Below are 21,475 nucleotides of genomic sequence, written 5' to 3'. Positions count from 1 at the left end.
CAGATTCCACAAAAACAGTGTTAGCAAACTGCTCCATGAAAAGAAAGGTGTAGCTCTCTGATATGAATTCACACATCACAAAGGGCTTTCTCAGAAAGCTTATTTCTAGTTGTTATCTGTGGATATTTCCTTTGTTACCATAAGCTTCAATACAATCAAGAATATCCCTTCTCAGATTCACCAAAAACAATGCTACCAATCTGATCCATAAAAAGAATAGTGCAACTCAGTGAGATGAATTAATGCACCTCAAAGAGGTTTCTCAGAAAGCTTCGTTCAGGTTTTTCTCTGAGGATATTTCCTTTGTCACCATAAGTTTCAATGCTTTCTGAAATATCCCATTGCAGATTCCAAGAAAACAGTGTTAGCAAATTGCTCAATGAAAAGAACAGTTTAACTCTGTGAAATGTACTCACACATCACAAAGCAGTTTCTCAGAAAGAATCACTTTGGTTTTTATATGAGGATAGTCCCTTTGTCTCTGTAGGCTTCAATGTGCTTCCAAATATAATATTGCAGACTCCATGAAAACAGTGCTGTCAAACTACTTAATGAAAAGAACGGTGTTACTCAGTGAGATGAACTCACACCTCACAAAGCAAGTTCTCAGAAACCTTCTTTATAGTTTTTATATGAGCATATTTCCCTTTTCACTCTATGCCTCAATGCTCCCCCAAATATCCCTCGGCAGATTCCATGAAAATAGTTTGAGCAAACTGCTCCATGAAAAGGAAGGTGTAACTCTGTGAGGTGAATTCCCACATCACAAAGAACTTTCTCAGAAAATTTTTTCTAATTTTTATCTGAGGATATTTCTTCTGTCACCGTAGGCTTCAATGTGATCCAAAATATCCTTTCTCAGATTCCCCACAAACACTACTACCAAACTGATCCATGAGAAGAATTGTGTAACACTGAGAGATGAATTATCACGTCACAAAGCAGTTTCTCAGAAAACTTCTTTCTCATTTTTATCTGAGGATATTTCCTTTTTCACTATATGCCTCCATGTGCTCCCAAATATCACTTTGCAGATGCCACCAAAACAGTGTTAGGAAACTGCTCCATGGAAAGAAACCAGTAACTCTGTGAGATGAATTCACACATCACAAAGCAGTTTCTCAGAAGTCTTCTTTCTAATTTGTATCTAAGGATATTTCCTTTTTCACTATAGGCCTTAATGTGCTCCGGAATATAACATTGCCGATTCCATGAAAACAGTGTTAGGGAACTGCTCCATGAAAAGAAAGGCGTAAATCTGTGAGATGAATTCACACATCAGAAAGAACTTTCTCATTAAGATTCTTTCTAGTTTTTAACTGAGGACATTTCCTTTGTAGTCATAGGCTTCAATGCGATTCAAAATATCCATTCTCTGATTCCCCCAAAACACTGCTACCAAACTGCTCTATGAAACCAGTGGTGTAAATGTGTGAATCCACACATCCCAAAGCTGTTTCTCAGAAACCTCCTTTCTAGTTTTTATCTGAAATATTTCCTTTTTCACCATATTCCTCAATGCACTCCTGAATATCCCATTGCAGAATAAACAAAAAAAGTGTTAGTAAACATCTCATTGAAAAGAATGGGGTAACTGTGTGATAAATTCAAACATCACAAAGAAGTTTCTCAAAAACTTTCTTTTTGGTTTTTATCTGAGGATACTTCCTTTGTCACCATTTGCTTCAATGTGGTCCAAAATGTCCCTTCTCAGATTTCCCCAAAACAGGGCTACCAAACTTCTCCATGTAAAGAATAGTGTAACTCTTTGAGATGAATTAATATATAAGAAAGCACTTCCTCAGAAAGCTTCTTTCTAGTTTTTATATGAGGGTGTTTCCTTTGTCACCTTGAGCTTCAGTGCTTTTAGAAATATCCCTTTGTAGATTCAATGAAAACTGTGTAAGCAAAATTCACAATGAAAAGCTTCTTTTTGATTTTTGTCTGAGAATATTACCTTTGTCACCCTAGGCTGCAATGCACTCCCTGATGTCGTATTGCAGACTCCACGAAAACAGTGTGAGCCTAATGCTGCAAGAAAAGAAAGGTAACTCAGTGAGATGAATTCACACATCACAAAGAAGTTTGGCAGAAATCTTCTCTCTAGTTTTTATCTGAGGATATTTCCTTTTTCACCATAGGCTTCAATGCACTCCCAAATATCCTATTCCAGATTCCACGAAAACTGTGTTATCAATCAGCTCAATGAATAGAATGGTGTAATTCTCTGAGGTGATTTCACACATCACAAGACAGTTTCTCAGAAAGCTTCTTTTTAGTTTTTATCTGAGGATATTTATTGTTCAATATAGGCCTCAATGTGCCCCCGAATATACCATTGCACATTAAGTGAAAAAAGTGTTAGCAAATTTCTCAATGAAAACAATGTTGTACCTCTGTGAGATGAATTCATACATCACAAATCAGTTTCACAGAAAGGTTCTTTTTGGCTTTTATGTGAGGATATTTTCTTTGTTACAATAGGCTCCCAAATATCCTATTGCAGATTCCATGAAAACAGTGTTATCAAACTTCTCAATGAATAGAACAGTGTAACACCTAAAGGTGAATTCACACATCACAAAGCAGTTTCTCAGAAAGCTTCCTTCTAGTTTTTATATGTGGATATTTCCTTATTCACCCTAGGCCTCAATGAGCTCCAGAATATCCCATTGCAGATTCCATGAAAACAGTGTAAGCGAACTGCTCCATGAAAAAAAAGTTGTAACTCTGTGAGATGAATTCTCACTTCACAAAGAACTTTCTCAAGAAGCTTCTTTCTAGTTTTTATCTGAGGATATTTCCTTTGTTAACGCAAGCTTCAATGTAATCCAAAATATCCCTTTTCAGATTCCCCAAATACACTGCTACAAAACTGATCCATGAAAAGAATCATGTAACTCTCTGAGATGAATTAACACACCACATAGCAGTTTCTCAGAAAGCTTCTTTCTAGTTTTTGCCTGAGGTATTTCCTTTTTCACTGTAACTTCAATGCACTCCCAAATATCCTATTGCAGATTCCACGAAAACAGTTATCTAACTGCTCAATGTAAAGAACAGTGTAACTCAGTGTGATGAATTAAACATCACAAAGCAGTTTCTCAGAAAGCTTCTTTCTAGTTTTTGTCTGAGGTATTTCCTTTTTCACTGTAACTTCAATGCACTCCCAAATATCCTATTGCAGATTCCATGAAAACAGTGTTATCAAACTGCTCAATGTAAAGAACGGTGTAACTCAGTGAGATGAATTCACACATCACAAAGCGGTTTCTCAGAAAGCTTCTTTCTAGTTTTTTCTGATGATATTTCCTTTATCACCATAAGCCTCAGCACTCCCAAATATCCCTTTGCAGATTCCATGAAAACAGTGTTAGCAAACTGATCCATGAAAAGACATGTGTACTTTTGTGAGATGAATTCACACATTACAACTAATTTTCTCAGAAAGCTTCTTTGTAGTTATTATCTGAGGATATTTCCTTTGTCACCATAGGCTTCAATGCAATCCAAAATATCCCTTCTCAGATTCCCAAAAACAGTACTACCAAACTGATCCATGAAAAGAATGGTGTAACTTTGTGAGATGAATTAACACATCACAAAGCGGTTTCTCAGAAAACGTCTTCCTACTTTTTCTATGACAATATTTCCTATGTCACCATAAGCTTCAATGCACTCCAAAATACCCTATTATAGATTCAAAAAAACAGTGTTAGCAAACTGTTCAATGAAAAGAACAGTGTAACTCTGTGATGTGAATTCACACATCACAAAGTAGTTTTTCAGAAAGCTGCTTTTTGTTTTTTATCTAAGGATATTTCCTTTGTCCACATAGGCTTCAATGCACTCCAAATATCCTATTGCAGATTCCACAAAAGTAGTGTTTTCAAATTCCTCAGAGAATAGAATGGCGCAACTCTGAGACAAGTTCGCACATCACAAAGAACTATCTCAGAAAGCTAGTTTCTAACTTTTATCTGAGGGCATTTACTTTTCACGATAGGCTTCAATGTGATCCAAAATATCGTTTTCAGATTCCCCAAAAGCAGTGCTACCAAACCGCTAAATGAAAAGAATATGTAACTCTGTGAGATGAATTAACACATCAGAATGCATTTTCTCAGAAAGCTTCTTTCCAGTTTTTGTATGATGGTATTTCCTTTCTAACCTAAAGCTTCAATGTGCTCCACAATATTACTTTGCAGATTCCATGAACACAGTGTTAGTGAACTGCACAATGAAAAGAACAGTGTAACTCTGTGAGATGAATACACACATCACAAAGCAGGTTCTCAGGAATCTTCTTTCTACTTTTTATCTGAGGATATTTGCTTTTTCAACATAGGCCTCAATGAGCTCCAATATATCCCTTTGCAGATTCCATGAAAAGAGTGTTAGCAAACTGCTCAATGTAAAGAATGGTTTAACTCTGTGAGATGAATTCACATATCACAAAGAACTTTCTCAGAAAGCAACTTTCTTATTTTTATCTGAGGATATTTTATTGTCAAAATAGTCTTCAATGCGTTCCAAAATATCCCATTGCAGATTCCAAGAAAACAGTGTAGCAAACTGTTAAATGAAAAGAACAGTGTAACTCTGTGATAAGAATTCACACATCACAAAGCTGTTTCTCAGAAGGGTTCTTTTTGTTTTTTATCTGAGGTGATTTCCTTCATAATCATAAGCTTCAATGAGCTCCAAAATTACATTTCTCAATATAGCCTTCAATGTGATCCAAGATATCCCATTGCAGATTCCAAGAAATCAGTGTTAGCAAACTGCTCAATGAAAAGAACAGTGGAACACTATGAGATGAATTCACACATCAAAAAGCAGTTTATTCCAAAGATTCTTCTAGATTTGATCTGAGGATATTTCCTTTTTCACTATAGGCCTCAATGAGCCTCCAAATATTCCTTTGCTGATTCCACAAAAAGAGTGTTGGCAAACTGCTCAATGGAAAGAATGGTGTAAATCTGTGAGATAAATTCACACATCACAAGACAGTTTCTCAGAAAGCTTCTTTCTAGTTTTTAATCTAACAATATTCCCTTTTTTACTTTAGGCCTCAATGTGCTCCCAAATATTCCTTTGCAGATTCCACGAAAACACTGTTAGAAAACTGCTCCATAAAAATAAAGGTGGCTACCCATAAAGGGAAGCCCACCAGACTAACAGCAGATCTCTCAGCAGAAACTCTACAAGCCAGAAGAAAGTGGGGGCCAATATTCAACATTCTTAAAGAAAAGAATTTTCAACCCAGAATTTCATATCCAGCCAAACTAAGTTTCATAAGTGAAGGAGAAATAAAATCCTTTACAGACAAGCAAATGCATAGAGATTTTGTCACCACTAGGCCTGCCTTACAAGAGACCCTGAAGGAAGCACTAAACATGGAAAGGAACAACCGGTACCAGCCATTCCAAAAAAACATGCCAAAACGTAAAGACTGTCGAGGCTAGGAAGAAACTGCATGAACTAACGAGCAAAATAACCAGTTAATATCGTAATGGGAGGATCAAGTTCACACAACAATATAAACCTTAAATGTATATGGACTAAATGGTCCAATTAAAAGACACAGACTGGCAAACTGGATAAAGAGTCAAGACCCATCAGTTTGCTGTATTCAGGAGACCCATCTCACATGCAGAGACATACAAAGGCTCAAAATAAAGGGATGGAGGAAGTTCTACCAAGCAAATGGAGAACAAAAAAAAAAAAAGCAGGGGTTGCAATACTAGTCTCTGATAAAACAGACTTTAAACCATCAAAGATCAAATGAGACAAAGAAGGCCATTACATAATGGTAAAGGGATCAATTCAACAGGAGGAGCTAACTATCCTAAATATATATGCACCCAATACAGGAGCACCCAGATTCATAAAGCAAGTCCTTAGAGACTTACAAAGAGACTTAGACTCCCATACAATAATAATGAGAGACTTCAACACCCCACTGTCAACATTAGACAGGTCAACGGGACAGAAAGTTAACAAGGATATCCAGGAATTGAACTCATCTCTGCAGCAAGCAGACCTAATGGACATCTACAGAACTCTCCACCCCATATCAACAGAATATACATTCTTCTCAGCGCCACATCACACTTATTCCATAATTGACCACCTAATTGGAAGTAAAGCACTCTTCAACAAATGTACAAGAAGAGAATTTTTTTTTGAATTTTTTTATTATTATTATACTTTAAGTTCTAGGGTACATGTGCATAACATGCAGGTTTGTTACATATGTATACTTGTGCCATGTTGGTGTGCTGCACCCATCAACTCATCACCACCCATCAACTCGTCATTTACATCAGGTATAACTCCAAATGCAATCCCTCCCACCTCCCCCCTACCCATGATAGGCCCTGGTGTGTGATGTCCCGCTTCCCGAGTCCAAGTGATCTCATTGAAGAACCGAAATTATAACAAACTGTTTCTCAGACCACAGGGCAATCAAACTAGAACTCAGGACTAAGAAACTCAATCAAAACAGCTCAACTACATAAAAACTGAACAACCTGCTCCTGAATGACTACTGGGTATATAACAAAATGAAGGCAGAAATAAAGATGTTCTTTGAAACGAATGAGAACAAAGATACAACATACCTGAATCTCTGGGACACATTTAAAGCAGTGTGTAGTCGGAAATTTATAGCACTAAATGCCCACAAGAGAAAGCTGGAAAGATCTAAAATTGACACTCTAACATCACAATTAAAAGAACTAGAGAAGCAAGAGCAAACACATTCAAAAGCTATCAGAAGGCAAGAAGTAACTAAGATCAGAGCAGAACTGAAGGAGATAGAGATACAAAAAACCCTCCAAAAAATCAATGAATCTAGGAGTTGGTTTTTTGAAAAGATCAACAAAATTGATAGACAGCTAGCAAGACTAATAAAGAAGAAAAGAGAGAAGAATCAAATAGATACAATAAAAAATGATAAAGGGGATATCACCACTGACCCCACAGTATTACAAACTACCATCAGAGAATACTATAAACACCTCTACACAAATAAAATAGAAAATCTAGAAGAAATGGATAATTTCCTGGACACTTACACTCTGCCAACATTAACCAGGAAGAAGTTGAATCCCTGAATAGACCAAGAGCAGGCTCTGAAATTGAGGCAATAATTAATAGCCTACCAACCAAAAGAAGTCCAGGACCAGATGGATTCACAGTTGAATTCTACCAGAGGTACAAGGAGGAGCTGGTACCATTCCTTCTGAAACTATTCCAATCAATAGAAAAAGAGGGAATCCTCCCTAACTTATTTTATGAGGCCAACATCATCCTGATACCAAAGCCTGGCAGAGACACAACAAAAAAAGAGAATTTTAGACCAATATCCCTGATGAACATCGATGCAAAAATCCTCAATAAAATACTGGCAAACCGAATCCAGTAGCACATCAAAAAGCTTATCCACCATGGTCAAGTGGACTTCATCCCTGGGATGCAAGGCTGATTCAACATATGCAAATCAATAAATGTAATCCAGCATAAAAACAGAACCAAAGACAAAAACCACATGATTATCTCAATAGATGCAGAAAAGGCCTTTGACAAAATTCAACAGCCCTTCATGCTAAAAACAGTCAATAAATTCGGTATTGATGGAAGGTATCTCAAAATCATAAGAGCTATTTATGACGAACCCACAGCCAATATCATTCTGAATGGGCAAAAACTGGAAAAATTCCCTTTGAAAACTGGCACAAGACAGGGATGCCCTCTCTCACCACTCCTATTCAACATTGTGTTGGAAGTTCTGGCTAGGGCAATCAGGCAAGAGAAAGAAATCAAGGGTATTCAGTTAGGAAAAGAAGAAGTCAAATTGTCTCTCTTTGCAGATGACATGATTGTATATTTAGAAAACCCCATTGTCTCAGCCCAAAATCTCCTTAAGCTGATAAGCAACTTCAGCAAAGTCTCAGGATACACAATTAATGTGCAAAAATCACAAGCATTCTTATACACCAGTAACAGACAAACACAGAGCCAAATTATGAATGAACTTCCATTCACAATTGCTTCAAAGAAGATAAAATACCTAGGAATCCTACTTACAAGGGATGTAAAGGACCTCTTCAAGGAGAACTACAAACCACTGCTCAGTGAAATAAAAGAGGACACAAACAAATGGAAGAACATACCATGCTCATGGATAGGAAGAATCAATATCGTGAAAATGGCCATACTGCCCAAGGTAATTTATAGATTCAATGCCATCCCCATCAAGCTACCAATGAGTTTCTTCACAGAATTGGAAAAAACTGCTTTAAAGTTCATATGGAACCAAAAAAGAGCCCGCATCTTCAAGACAATCCTAAGTCAAAAGAACAAAGCTGGAGGCTTCACGCTACCTGACTTCAAACTATATTACAAGGCTACAGTAACGAAAACAGCATGGTACTGGTTCCAAAACAGAGATATAGACCAATGGAACAGAACATAGTCCTTAGAAATAATACCACACATCTACAGGCATCCGATCTTTGACAAACCTGAGAAAAACAAGAAATGGGGAAAGGATTCCCTATTTAATAAATGGTGCTGGGAAAATTGGCTTGCCATAAGTAGAAAGCTGAAACTGTATCCTTTCCTTACTCCTTATACAAAAATTAATTTAAGATGGATTAGAGACTTAAACGTTAGATCTAATACCATAAAAACCCTAGAAGAAAACCTAGGTAATACCATTCAGGACATAGGCATGGGCAAGGACATCATGTCTAAACACCAAAAGCAAAGGCAACCAAAGCCAAAATTGACAAATGGGATTTAGTTAAACTAAAGAGCTTCTGCACAGCGAAAGAATCTACCATCCGAGTGAACAGGCAACCTACAGAATGGGAGAAAATTTTTGCAATCTACTCATCTGACAAGGGCTAATATCCAGAACCTACAAAGAACTCAAACAAATTTACAAGAAAAAAACAAACAACTCCATCAAAAAGTAAGCAAATGATATGAACAGACATTTCTCAAAAGAAGACTTTCAGTCTGCCAACAGACACATGACAAAATGCTCATCATCACTGGCCATCAGAGAAATGCAAATCAAAACCACAATGAGATACCATCTCACACCAGTTAGAATGACAATCATTAAAAAGTCAGGAAACAACAGGTGCTGGAGAGGATGTGGAGAAATAGGAACACTTTTACACTGTTGGTGGGACTGTAAACTGGTTCAACCATTGTGGAAAACAGTATGGCAATTCCTCAAGGATCTAGAACTAGAAATACCATATGACCCAGCCATCCCATTACAGGGTATATACCCAAAGGATTATAAATCATGCTGCTATAAAGACACATGTACATGTATGTTTATTGCGGCACTATTCACAATAGCAAAGACTTGGAATGAACCCAAATGTCCATCAGTGACAGACTGGATTAAGAAAATGTGGCACATATACACCATGGAATACTATGTAGCCATAAAAAAGGATGAGTTTGTGTGCTTTGTAGGGACATGGATGTAGCTGGAAACCATCATTCTCAGCAAACTATCGCAAGAACAGAAAACCAAACACCGCATATTCTCACTCATAGGTGGGAATTGAACAATGAGATCACTTGGATTCAGGAAAGGGAACATCACATACCGGGGCCTATTATGGGGAAGGGGGAGGGGAGAGGGATTGCACTGGGAGTTATACCTGATGTAAATGACGAGTTGATGGGTGCTGACGAGTTGATGGGTGCAGCACACCAACACAGCTCATGTACACATGTGTAACAAACCTGCACGTTATGCACATGTACCCTAGAACTTAAAGTATAATAATAATAAAAAAAGAGAGAGAAAAGAAAAAAAAAGAAAAGAAAGGTGTAACTCTGTAAGTTGAATTCTCACGTCACAAAGAACTTTCTCAGTAAGCTTCCTTCTAGTTTTTATCTGAGGATATTTCCTTTGCCACCATAGGCTTCAAGGTGATCCAAAATGTCCCTTCTTAGATTCCACAAAAACAATGTTAACAAATTGTTCTATGAAAAGAATCGTGTAACTCTGTGAGAAGAATTAACACATCAGAAAGCGTTTCCTCAGAAAGCTTCTTTCTAGTTTTTATATGAGGGTATTTTCTTCATCACCTTGAGGTTCAATGCGCTCTGAAATATCACTTTGCAGATTCCATGAAAACAGCATCAGCAAACTGCTCAATGAAAAGAACGGTGTAACTCTGTGAGATGAATTCACACATCACAAAGATCTTTTTCAGAAAGCTTCTTTCTAGTTCTACCTGAAGGTATTTCCTTTGTCAAAATAGGGCTCAATGTGATCCGAAATAGTCCTTCTCAGATTCCCCAAAAACAGTGCTACCAAACTGCTCCAGGAAAAGAAGCTTGTAACTTTGTGAGATGATTTTGTAAATCGAAAAGAAAGCTTCTTACTAATTTTTGTGTTAGGATATTTCCTTTGTCAACATTAGCTTCAATGCACTCCAAAATATCCCACTGCAGATTCCAAGAAAACACTGTCAGATCTCCTCAATAAAAAGAGCAGTGTAACTCTGTCAGATGAATTAACACATCAAAAAGCAGTTTCTCAGAAAGTTTCTTTCCAGTTTAATCAGAGGATATTTCCTTTTTCGCCGTAGCTCAATGTGGTCCCAAATATCCTTTTTCAGATTCCAGGAAAACAGTGTTGACAAACTGCTCAATGAATAGTACAGTGTAACTCTGTGAGATGAATTCACACATCACAAAGAACTTTCTCAGAAAGCTTCTTTCTAGTTATTATCTGAGGATATTTCCTTTGTCACCATAGGCTTAAATGCGATCCAAATTATCTTTTTCAGATTCCCCAAAAACTGTGTTACCAAATGATCTATGAAAAGAATAGTGTTTCTCGGTGAGATGAATTAACACAGGACAAAATGATTTCCCAGAATGTTTCTTTCTCGTTTTTATCTGAGAGTATTTTCTTTTTCACTATAGGCCTCAATGTGCTCCCAGATATCCCTTTGCAGATTCCATGAAAACAGTGTTAGCAAACTGCTCCATGAAAATAAAGGTGTAACTCTGTGAGATGAATACACATGTCACAAAGGACTTTCTCAGAATGCTTCTTTCTAGTTTTCATCTGAGGATATATCCTTTTTCGCCATAGGCTTCAATAAGATCCTAAGTATCTCTTCTCAGAATCCCCAAAAACAGTGCTACCAATCTGAATCATGAAAAGAATCGTGTAACTCTGTGAGATGAATTAAGACATCACAAAGCAGTTTCTCAGAAAGCTTCTTTCTAGTTATTATATGAGGATATTTCCTTTGTCAACACATTCTTCAATGCGATCCAAAATATCCCTTCTCAGATTCCCCAAAAACAGTGCTACCAAACTGCGCCATGAAAAGAATTGTGTACATCTCTGACATGAATTCACAAATCTCAAAGCAGTTTCTCAGAGAGCTTCTTTCTAGTTTCTCTCTGAGGATATTTCTTTGTCACCATTAGCTTCAATGGGCTCTGAAATATCTCATTGCAGATTCCAAGAAAACAGTGCTAGCAAACTGCTTGATGAAAAGAACAGTGTAACTCTGTGAGATGAATTGACACATCAGAAAGTAGTTTTTCAGAAAGCTTCTTTTTGGTTTTCATCTGAGAATCTTTCCTTTGTCACCATAGGCTTCAATGAGCTCCCAACTATCCTACTGCAGATTCCACGTAAACAGTGTTTTCACACTGTGACAAGGACGGTGTAACTCTCAGATGAATTCACACATCACAAAGCAGTTTCTCAGAAGGCTTCTTTCTAGTTTTCATCTAGGGATATTTCCTTTGTCACCATAGCCTTCAATACGATACAAAATATCTCTTCTCAGATTCCCCAAAAAGAGTGCTACAAAACTGCTCAATGAAAAGAACAGTGCAACTCTGTGAGATGAATTCACACATCAGAAAACGTTTCATCAGAAAACGTCTTTCTAGTTTTTAAATGAGGGTAATTCCCTTGTCACCTTAAGCTTCCATGTGCTCCAAAATATAACTTTGCAGTTACAAGAAAACTTTGTTAGCAAACTGCTCAATGAAAAGAATGGTGTAACTCTGTAAGATGAACTCACACAGCACAAAGCAGTTTCTCTGAAAGCTTCTTTCTAGTTTTTATCTGAGGATATTGCCTTTGTCACCATAGGCCTCATGCACTCTCAAATATCCCTTTGCAGATTCCACGATAACAATGTTAGCAAACTGCTCCATGAATTGAAACGTGTAACTCTGTGAAATGATTTCACACATCACAAAGAAGTTTCTCAGAAAGATTCTTTCTAGTTTTTTCCTTAGGATATTTCCCTTGTCACCATAGGCTTCAATGCAATACAAAATATACCTTCTCAGAATCCCCAAAAACAGTGCTACCAAAGTGATCCATGAAAAGTATCATGTAACTCTGTGAGATGAATTACAACATCACAAAGCAGTTTCTCAGAAAGAATCTTTCTAGTTTTTATCTGAAGATACATGTTTTGTCACCATCAGCTTCAAAGTGTTCCCCAATATCCTATTACAGATTACACGAAAACAGTATTATCAAACTGCTCAATGAAAAGTACAATGTAACTTTGTGAGATGAATTTACACACCACAAAGCTGTTTCTCAGAAAGTTTCTTTCTAGTTTTTATCTTTCTAGTTTTTATTTGAGGGTATTTCCTTTTTCACTTTAGGCCTCAAAGTGCTCCCAAATATCTCTTTGCAGATTCCAGGAAAACAGTGTTAGCAAGCTGCTCAATGAAATGAACAGGGTAACACTGTGAGATGAATTCACACATCACCATGCAGTTTCTCAGAAAGCTTCTGTCTAGCTTTTGTCTGAGGCTATTTCATTGGTCACTATAAGCTTCAATGTGCTCCAAAATATCCCTTTGCAGATTCCATGAAAACAGTGTTTTCAAACAGCTCAATGAAAAGGACAGTGGAACTCTGTGAGATGAATTCATACATCACAAAGCAGTTTCTCAAAAGCTTCTTTCTAGTTTTTATATGAGGATAGTTAGTTTTCAACCATAGGCCTCAAGGCGTTCCCTAATATCCCTTAGCAGATTACCCGAAAACAGTGTTAGCAAACTGCTCCATCAAAAGAAAGATGTAATTCTACAAGATGAATTCACACATCATGAACCATTCTCTCAGAAAGCTTCTTTCTAGTTTTTATCTGAGGATATTTCCTTTTTCACCATAGGCCTCATTGCATTCAAAAAAATCCCACTGCTGATTCCACGAAAACACTGTTAGGAAGCAACTCCATGGAAAGAAAGGTGTATCTCTGTGAGATGATTTCATGCATCACAAGGAAGTTTCTTAGAAAGTTTCTTTCTAGTTTTTATCTGAGGATATTTCCTTTGTCACCATAGGCTTCAATGTGATCCAAATTGTCCCCTCTCAGATTCAAAATAAACAGTGTTACCAAACTGCTCCATGAAAAGACTCGTGTAACTCTGTGAGAAGAATTTAAACATCAGAATACATTTCCTCAGAAAGCTTCTTTCTAGTTTTTATATGAGGGTATTTCCTTTGTCACCTTAAGCTTCAATGCACTCCAAAATATCCCTTTGCAGATTCTATGAACACAGTGTTAGCAAACTGCTCAATGAAAAAACTTTGTAACTGTGTAAGGTGAATTCACACATCACAACGCCGTTTGTCAGAAAGCTGCTTTTTGGGTTTTATCTGAAGATATTTCCTTTGTCACCATAGGCTTCACTGTGCTCCAAAATATCCTATTGCAGACTACAGAAAAAAGTGTTATCAAACTGCTCAATGAAAAGAATGGTGTAACTCTGTGTGATGAATTCACACATCATGAAACAGTTTCTCAGGAAGCTTCTTTCTAGTTTTTATCTGAGGATATTTCCTTTGTCACCGTAGGCTTCAATACTATCCAAAATATCCCTTCTCAGATTCCCCAAAAACAGTGCTATGAAACTGCTCCATGAAAAAAATTGTGTAACTCAGTGAGATGAATTCACAAATCACAAAGCAGTTTCTTACGAAGCGTCTTTCTAGTTTTTGTCTGAGGATATTACCTTGGTCACCATAAGCTTCAATGTGCTCCGAAATATCCCATTGAATATTACACGATAACAGTGTTAGCTATCTGCTCCATGTGAAGAATGGTGTAACTTGGTGAGATGAATTCACGCATCACAAAGAATGTTCTCTGAAAGATTCTTTCTGGATTTCACTGAGGATATTTCTTTTGTCACCATAGGCCTCAGTGCAATCCCAAATATCCCTTCTCAGATTTCCCGAAAACAGTGCTACCAAAATGATCCATGAAAAGAATCATGTAACTCTGTGAGATGAATTCACAAGTCACAAAGCAGTTTCTCAGAAAGATTCTTTCTAGTTTTGTCTAAGGATCTTTCTTTTGTCTCCATAAGCTTCAATGTGCTCCAAAATATCCCATTGCAGATTCCAAGAAAACAGTAATAGCAAACTGCTCAATGAAAAGAACAATGTAACTCTGTGAGATGAATTCACACATCACAAAGTAGTTTCTCAGAAAGCTTCTTTTTGCTTTTCATCTGAGGGTATTTCCTATGTCACCATAGGCTTCAATGTGCTAGCAAATATCCTATTGCAGATACCATGAAAACAGTGTTAACAAACTGATCAATGAAAGAACAGTGTAACACTGTGAGGTGAATTCACACATCACAAACGACTTTTTCAGAAAGCTTCTTTCTCGTTTTTATCTGAGGATATTTCATTTGTCAACACAGGCTTCAATGCAATCTAAAATATCCCTTCTCAAATTCCCCAACACAGTGCTACCAAAGGATCCATGAAAAGAATCATGTAATACTGTGAGATGAATTAATAAGCCATGAAGCATTTTCTCATAAAGCTTCTTTCTAGTTTTTGTCTGAGGATATTACCTTTGTCACCATAAGCTTCAATGTGCTCCAAATTATCCCATTGAAGATTCCAAGAAAACAGTGTTAGTAAACTGCTCAATTGAAAGAAAAGTTTAACTCTATCAGATGTATTCACACATCACAATGCAGTTTCTCAGAAAGCATCTTTTTGGTTTTTATATGTGGATATTTCCTTTGTCACCATAGGCTTCAATGTGCTCCCAAATATAATATTGCAGATTCCACAAAAACAGTGTCATCAAATTTCTCAATGAAAACAATGGTGTTACTCTGTGAGATGAATTCACTCATCATAAAGCAGGTTCTCAGAAACCTTCTTTATAGTTTTTATATGAGCATATTTCCCTTTTCACTATATGCCTCAATGCCCTCCCAAATATCCTTTGGCAGATTCCATGAAAACAGTCTTAGCAAACTGCTCCATGAAAAGGAAGGTGTAACTCTGTGAGATGAATTCACACATCAGAAAGAACTTTCTCAGAAAACTTCTCTCTAGTTTTCATCTGAGGATATTTCCTGTGTCAGCATAGGCTTCAATGCAATCCAAAATATCCTTTCTCAGATTCCCCCAAAACAGTGAACCAACCTGATCCATGAGAAGAATCGTGTAACACTGAGAGATAAATTATCACATCTCAAAGCACTTTCTCAGAAAGCTTCTTTCTCATTTTTATCTGAGGATATTTCCTTTTTCACTATAGGCCTCAACCTGCTCCCAAATATCACTTTGCAGATGCCACGAAAACAGTGTTAGCAAACTGCTGCATGGAAAGAAAGGTGTAACTCTGTGAGATTAATTAACACTTCACAAAGAAGTTTCTCAGAAAGCTACTTTCTAGTTTTTATCTGAAGATATTTCCTTTGTTACCATTGGCTTCAAAGTGATCTAAAATATCTCTACTCAGATTCACCAAAAACAGTGCTACCAAACTGCTGCATGAACAGAGTCCGGTAACAGTGTGAGATGAATTCATTAACCATAAAGTATTTTCTCAGAAAACTTCTTTCTAGTTTTTGTCTGGGGATATTTTCTTTGTCACCGTAAGCTTCAATGTGTTCCAAAATATCCCATTGAAGATTCCAAGGAAACAGTGTTAGTAAGCTGCCTGTGAGATTAATTTACACTTCACAAAGGAGTTTCTCAGAAAGCATCTTTTTGGTTTTTATCTGAGGATATTTCCTTTGTCACCATAGGCTTCAATGCACTACAAAATTGCATATTGCAGATTCCATGAAAACAGTGTTACAAAACTGCTGAATGAAAAGAACAGTGTGACCTTGTGAGATGAATTCACACATCTCAAAGCAGTTTCTCAGAAAGCTTCCTTCTAGTTTTTATCTGAGGATATTTCCTTTTTCTCCATAGGACTCAATGTGATCCCAAATATCACTTTGCAGATTCCACGAGAAGAGTGTTAGCAAAGTGCTCCACGAAAAGAAACGTGTAACTCTGTGAGATGAATTCACGCATCACAACGAAGTTTCTCAGAAAGCTTCTTTCTAGTTTTTCTCTGAGGATATTTCCTTTGTCACCATAGGCTTCAATGTGATCCAAAATATCCCTTCTCAGATTCCCCAAAAACAGTGCTGTCAAACTGCTCCATGAAATGAATCGTGTATCTCGGTGAGATAAATTCACAAATCATGAAGCAGTTTCTCTGAAAGGTTTTTTCTAGTTTTTGCCAGAGTATATTTCCTTTGTCACATAAGCTTCAATGCACTCCAAAATATCCCATTGCAGATTCCAAGAAAACAGGGTTAGCAAACTGCTCTATGAAAGGAACAGTGTAACTCTGTGAGATGAATTAACGTATTACAAAGCAGTAACTCAGAAAGCTGCTTTCTAATTTTTATCTGAGAATATTTTCTTTGTCACCATAAACTTCAATGCACTCTGAAATATCCTATTGCAGATTCCACAAAAACTGTGCTATCAAACTGCTCAATGAAAACAATGGTGTAACTCTGCGAGATGAATTCACAGATCACAAAGCAGTTGCTCAGAAAGTTTTCTTCTAGCTTTTATCTGAGGATATTTCCTTTTCCATTGTAGGCCTCAATGCGCTCCCAAATATCCCTTTGCAGATTCCACAAAAACACTGTTAACAGACTGCTCCATGAAAAGAAAGGTGTAAACTCTGAGATGAAATCACACATCACAAAAAACTTTCTCAGAAAGCTTCTTTGTAGTTTTTATCTGTAGATATTTCCTTTGTCACTATTGGCTTCAATACAAACCAAAATATCCCTTGTCAGATTCACTAAAAACAATGCTACAAATCTGATCCATGAAAAGAATTGTGTATCTCTGTGAGATGAAGTAACACAACTCAAAGTGGTTTCTCCAAAAGCTTCTTTCTATTTTTTCTGTGAGGATATTTCCTTTGTCACCATAAGCCTCAATGTGTTCTGAAATATCCCATTGCAGAGTCCAAGAAAACAGTGTAGAAAAACTGATCAATGAAAATAACAGTGTAACTCTGTGAGATGTATTCATACATCACAGAGTGGTTTCTCAGAAAGCATCTTTTTGGTTTTTATATGAAGATATTTCCTTTTTCACTATAGGCCTCTATGTGCTCCCAAATATCCCTTTGCAGATTCCACAAAAGCAGTGTTAGCAAACTGCTCCATGAATCAAAAGGTGTAACTCTGTGAGATGAATTTGCAGATCACAAAGAACTTTCTCAGAAAGCTTCTTTGTAGTTTTTATCAGAGGATATTTCCTTTTCACCTAAGGTTGCAAGGCAATCCCAAATATCCCTTCTCAGATTACCCAAAAACAGTGCTACAAAATAAATCTATGAAAAGAATTGTGTAACACTGGGTGATTAATTAACACAACAAAAAACGGTTTCCCAGAAAGCTTCTTTCTGGTTTTTATATGAGGATATTTCCTTTCTCACCATAATCTTCCATGCATTTTGAAGTATCCCATTGCAGATTCCAAGAAAATAGTGTTAGCAAACTGCTCAATAAAACAGTGTAACTCTGTGAGATGAATTAAAAAATCACCAAGTAGTTTCTTTTAAAGCTTCTTTCTAGTTTATATCTAAGAATATTTCCTTTATCACTATAGGTCTCAATGCACTACCAAATATCCCTTTGCAGATTTCTCAAAATCAGTGTTAGTAAACTTCTCCATCAAAAGAAAGGTGTAAGACTGGGAGATGAAATCACACATCATAAAGAAGTTTCTCAGAAAGCTTCTTTCTAGTTTTTATCTGAGGATAATTCCTTTGTCACTATAAGCTTCAATGTGATACAAAATATCCCTTCTCAGATACCCCAAAAACAGTGCTACCAAACTGATCCATGGACAGAATCCTGTAACTCTGTGAAAAGAATTCACAAATCACAAAGCCGTTTCTCAGAATGCTTCTTTCTAGATTTTGACTGAGGATATTTACTTTGTCACCATAAGCTTCAATTTGCTCTGAAATATCCCATTGCAGATTCCAAGAAAACATGTTAGAAAACTGCTCAATGAAAAGAACACTGTAACTCTGTGAGGTGAATTCACACATCACAAAGCAGTTGATCAGAAAGCTTCCTACTGTTTTTTTCTGAGGATATTTCCTTTGTCACCATCAGCTTCAATGCCCTCCCAAATATCCTATTGCAGATTCCACGAAAACAGTGTTATCAAATTACTCAATGAACAGAACTGTTTATCTCTGTGAGATGATTTGACAAATCACAAAGAACTTTCTCAGAAAGCTTCTTTCTAGTTTGTATCTGAGGATAATTCCTTTGTCACCATAGTCTTCAATGTGATCCAAATTAACCCAACTAAGGTTCCCCAAAAACAGTGCTATCAAACTGATAAATGAAAAAAAATTTCATAACTCTCTAGATAATAAACCCATCACAAAGCAGTTTCTCAGAAAGCTTCTTTCTATTTTTTCTATGAGGATATATACTATGTCACCATAAGCTTCAATGCACTCCCTAATATCCCACTTCAGATTCCAAGAAAACAGTTTCAGCAAACTACTCAATGAAAAGAACAATGTAATCCTGTGAGATGAATTCACACATCATAGAGTATTGTTCAGAAATCTTCTTTCTAGGTTTTATCTGAGGATATATCCTTTTTCATCATAGGCCTCTATTCACTCCCATAAATCCCTTTGCAGATTCCACAAAAACAGTGTTAGCAAACTAATTCATGAAACGAAAGCTGTAACTCTTTGTGACGAATTCACACATCACAAGGAACTTCCTCAGAAACCTTGTTTTTGGTTTTTATCTGCAGATATTTCCTTTGTCACCGTATGCTTCAATGCACCCCCAAATATTCTATTGCAGATTCCATGAAAACAGTGTTAAAAAAACTGCTGAATGAAAAGCACAGTGTATCCCTGTGAGACAAATTGACACATCACAAAGAACTTTCTCAGAAAGCTTCTTCCTAGTTTTTATCTGAGGATATTTCCATTGTCACCACAGTCTTCAATGAGATCCATAATATCCCTTCTCAGATTACCCAAAAACAGTGCAAACTGCTCCATGAAGAAAATCGTGTAACTCTGTGAGATGAACTCACACATCACAAAGCTTTTTCTCAGAAACCTTCTTTCTAGTTTTTACATGAGGCTATTTCCTTTGTCACCTTAAGCTCCAATGCACTCTGAAATATCCCTTTGCAGATTCCATGAAAACAGTGTTAGCAAACTGCTCATTGAAAAGAACCGTGTAACTCTGTGAGATGAATTCACACATCAGAAAGCAGTTTCTCAGAAAGCTTCTTTCTAGTTTTTATCTGAGGCAATTTCCTTTTTCACCATTGGCCACAATGCGCTTCCATATATTCCTTGACAGATTCCACGAAAACAGTGTTTGCAAACTACTCAATGAAAAGAATGCTGTAACTCTGTGACATGAATTCACACATCACAAAGCAGTTTCTCAGAAAGCTTCTTTTTAGTTTTATTCTGTGGATACTTCATTTTTCAAGATAGGCCTCAATGAGCTCCTAAATATCCCTTTGCAGATTCCACTAAAACAGTGTTAGCAAACTGCTGCATGAAAAGGTAGCTGTAACTCTGTGGGATGAATTTACACAGCACAGAGAACTTTCTCAGCAAGCTTCTTTCTAGTTTTTTATCTGAGGATATTTCCTTTGTCACCATAGGCTTCAAAGTGATCTAAAATATCCCATCTCCGATTTTCCCAAAAACAATGCTACCAAACTGCTCCATAAAAAGAATCACTTAACTCTGTGAGATGAATTCACAAATCACAAAGAAGTTTCTCTGAAAGCTTCTTTCTAGTTTTTGTCTGAGGATATTTTCTTTGTTACCATAAGCTTCAATACGCTCCGAAATATACCATTGCAGATTCCATGAAAATGGTGTTAGCAAACTGTTCTATGAAAAGAGCAGTGGAACACTGTGGGATGAATTCACACATCAGAAAGCAATTTCTCAGAAAGCGTCTTTCTTGTTTTTATCTCAGGATAATACCTTTTTTACCATAGGCCTCAGTGCGCTCCCAATTATCCCTTTGCAGATTCCATGAAAACAGGGTTAGCAAACTGCTCCAAGAAAAGAAAGCTGTAACTCTGTGAGATGAATTCACACATCACAAACAAATTTTTTTTTGTTTGTGAAAAACAAATAAAAGTAGAACCCTTCTTTCTAGTTTTTATCAGAAGATATCTCCGTTGTCACCGTAGGCATCAATGTGATCGAAAGTATCCCCTCTCGGATTCACCCACAGTGCTACCAAACTGTTCCATAAAAACAGTTGCATAACTCTGTGAGATGAATTCACCAATCACAACTCAGTTTCTCAGAAAGCTTCTTTCTAGTTGTTATATGAAGGTATTTCCTTTCTCACCTTAAACATCAATGCACTCCAAAATATCCCCGTTCAGATTCCACAAAAACAGTGTTAGCAAACTGTGCAATGAAAAGAACCGTGTATCTCTGTGAGATGAATTCACACATCATAAAGCAGTTTCTCAGAAAGCTTCTTTTTGGTTTTTGTCTGATTATATTTCCTTTGCCTCCATAAGCTTCATTGCTCTCCGAATTATCCCACTGTAGATTCCAAGAAAACAGTGTTAGCAAACTGCTCATTGAAAAGAACAGTGTTACTCTGTGAGATGAATTCACACATCTCAAAACAATTTCTCAGAAAGCTTCTTTTTGGTTAATATCTAAGAATATTTCCTTCGTCACCATAGACTTCAATGCACTCCCATTTATCCTACTGCAGATAACAAGAAAACAGTGTTATTAAAATGCTCAATGAATATAATCATGTAACTCTGGAGATGAATTAACACATAACAAAGTGGTTTCTCTGAAAGCTTCTTTATACTTTTTCTATGATGATATTTATTATGTCACCTTAAGTTTCAATGCACTCCAAAATATCCCATTGCAGATTCCAAGAAAATAGTGTTAGCAAACTGCTCAATGAAAAGAACAGTGTAATACTGTAAGATGAATTCACACATCACAAAGCAGTTGCTCAGAAATCTTCTTTCTAGTTTTTATCTGAGGATATTTCCTTTATCACCACAGGCCTCAATGTGCTCTCATATATCCCT

This window comes from Macaca fascicularis, chromosome 3 (assembly GCF_037993035.2).
Source record: "Macaca fascicularis isolate 582-1 chromosome 3, T2T-MFA8v1.1".
In the NCBI taxonomy this organism is placed as follows: Eukaryota; Metazoa; Chordata; class Mammalia; order Primates; family Cercopithecidae; genus Macaca; species Macaca fascicularis.
This window is presented reverse-complemented; position numbering follows the sequence as displayed.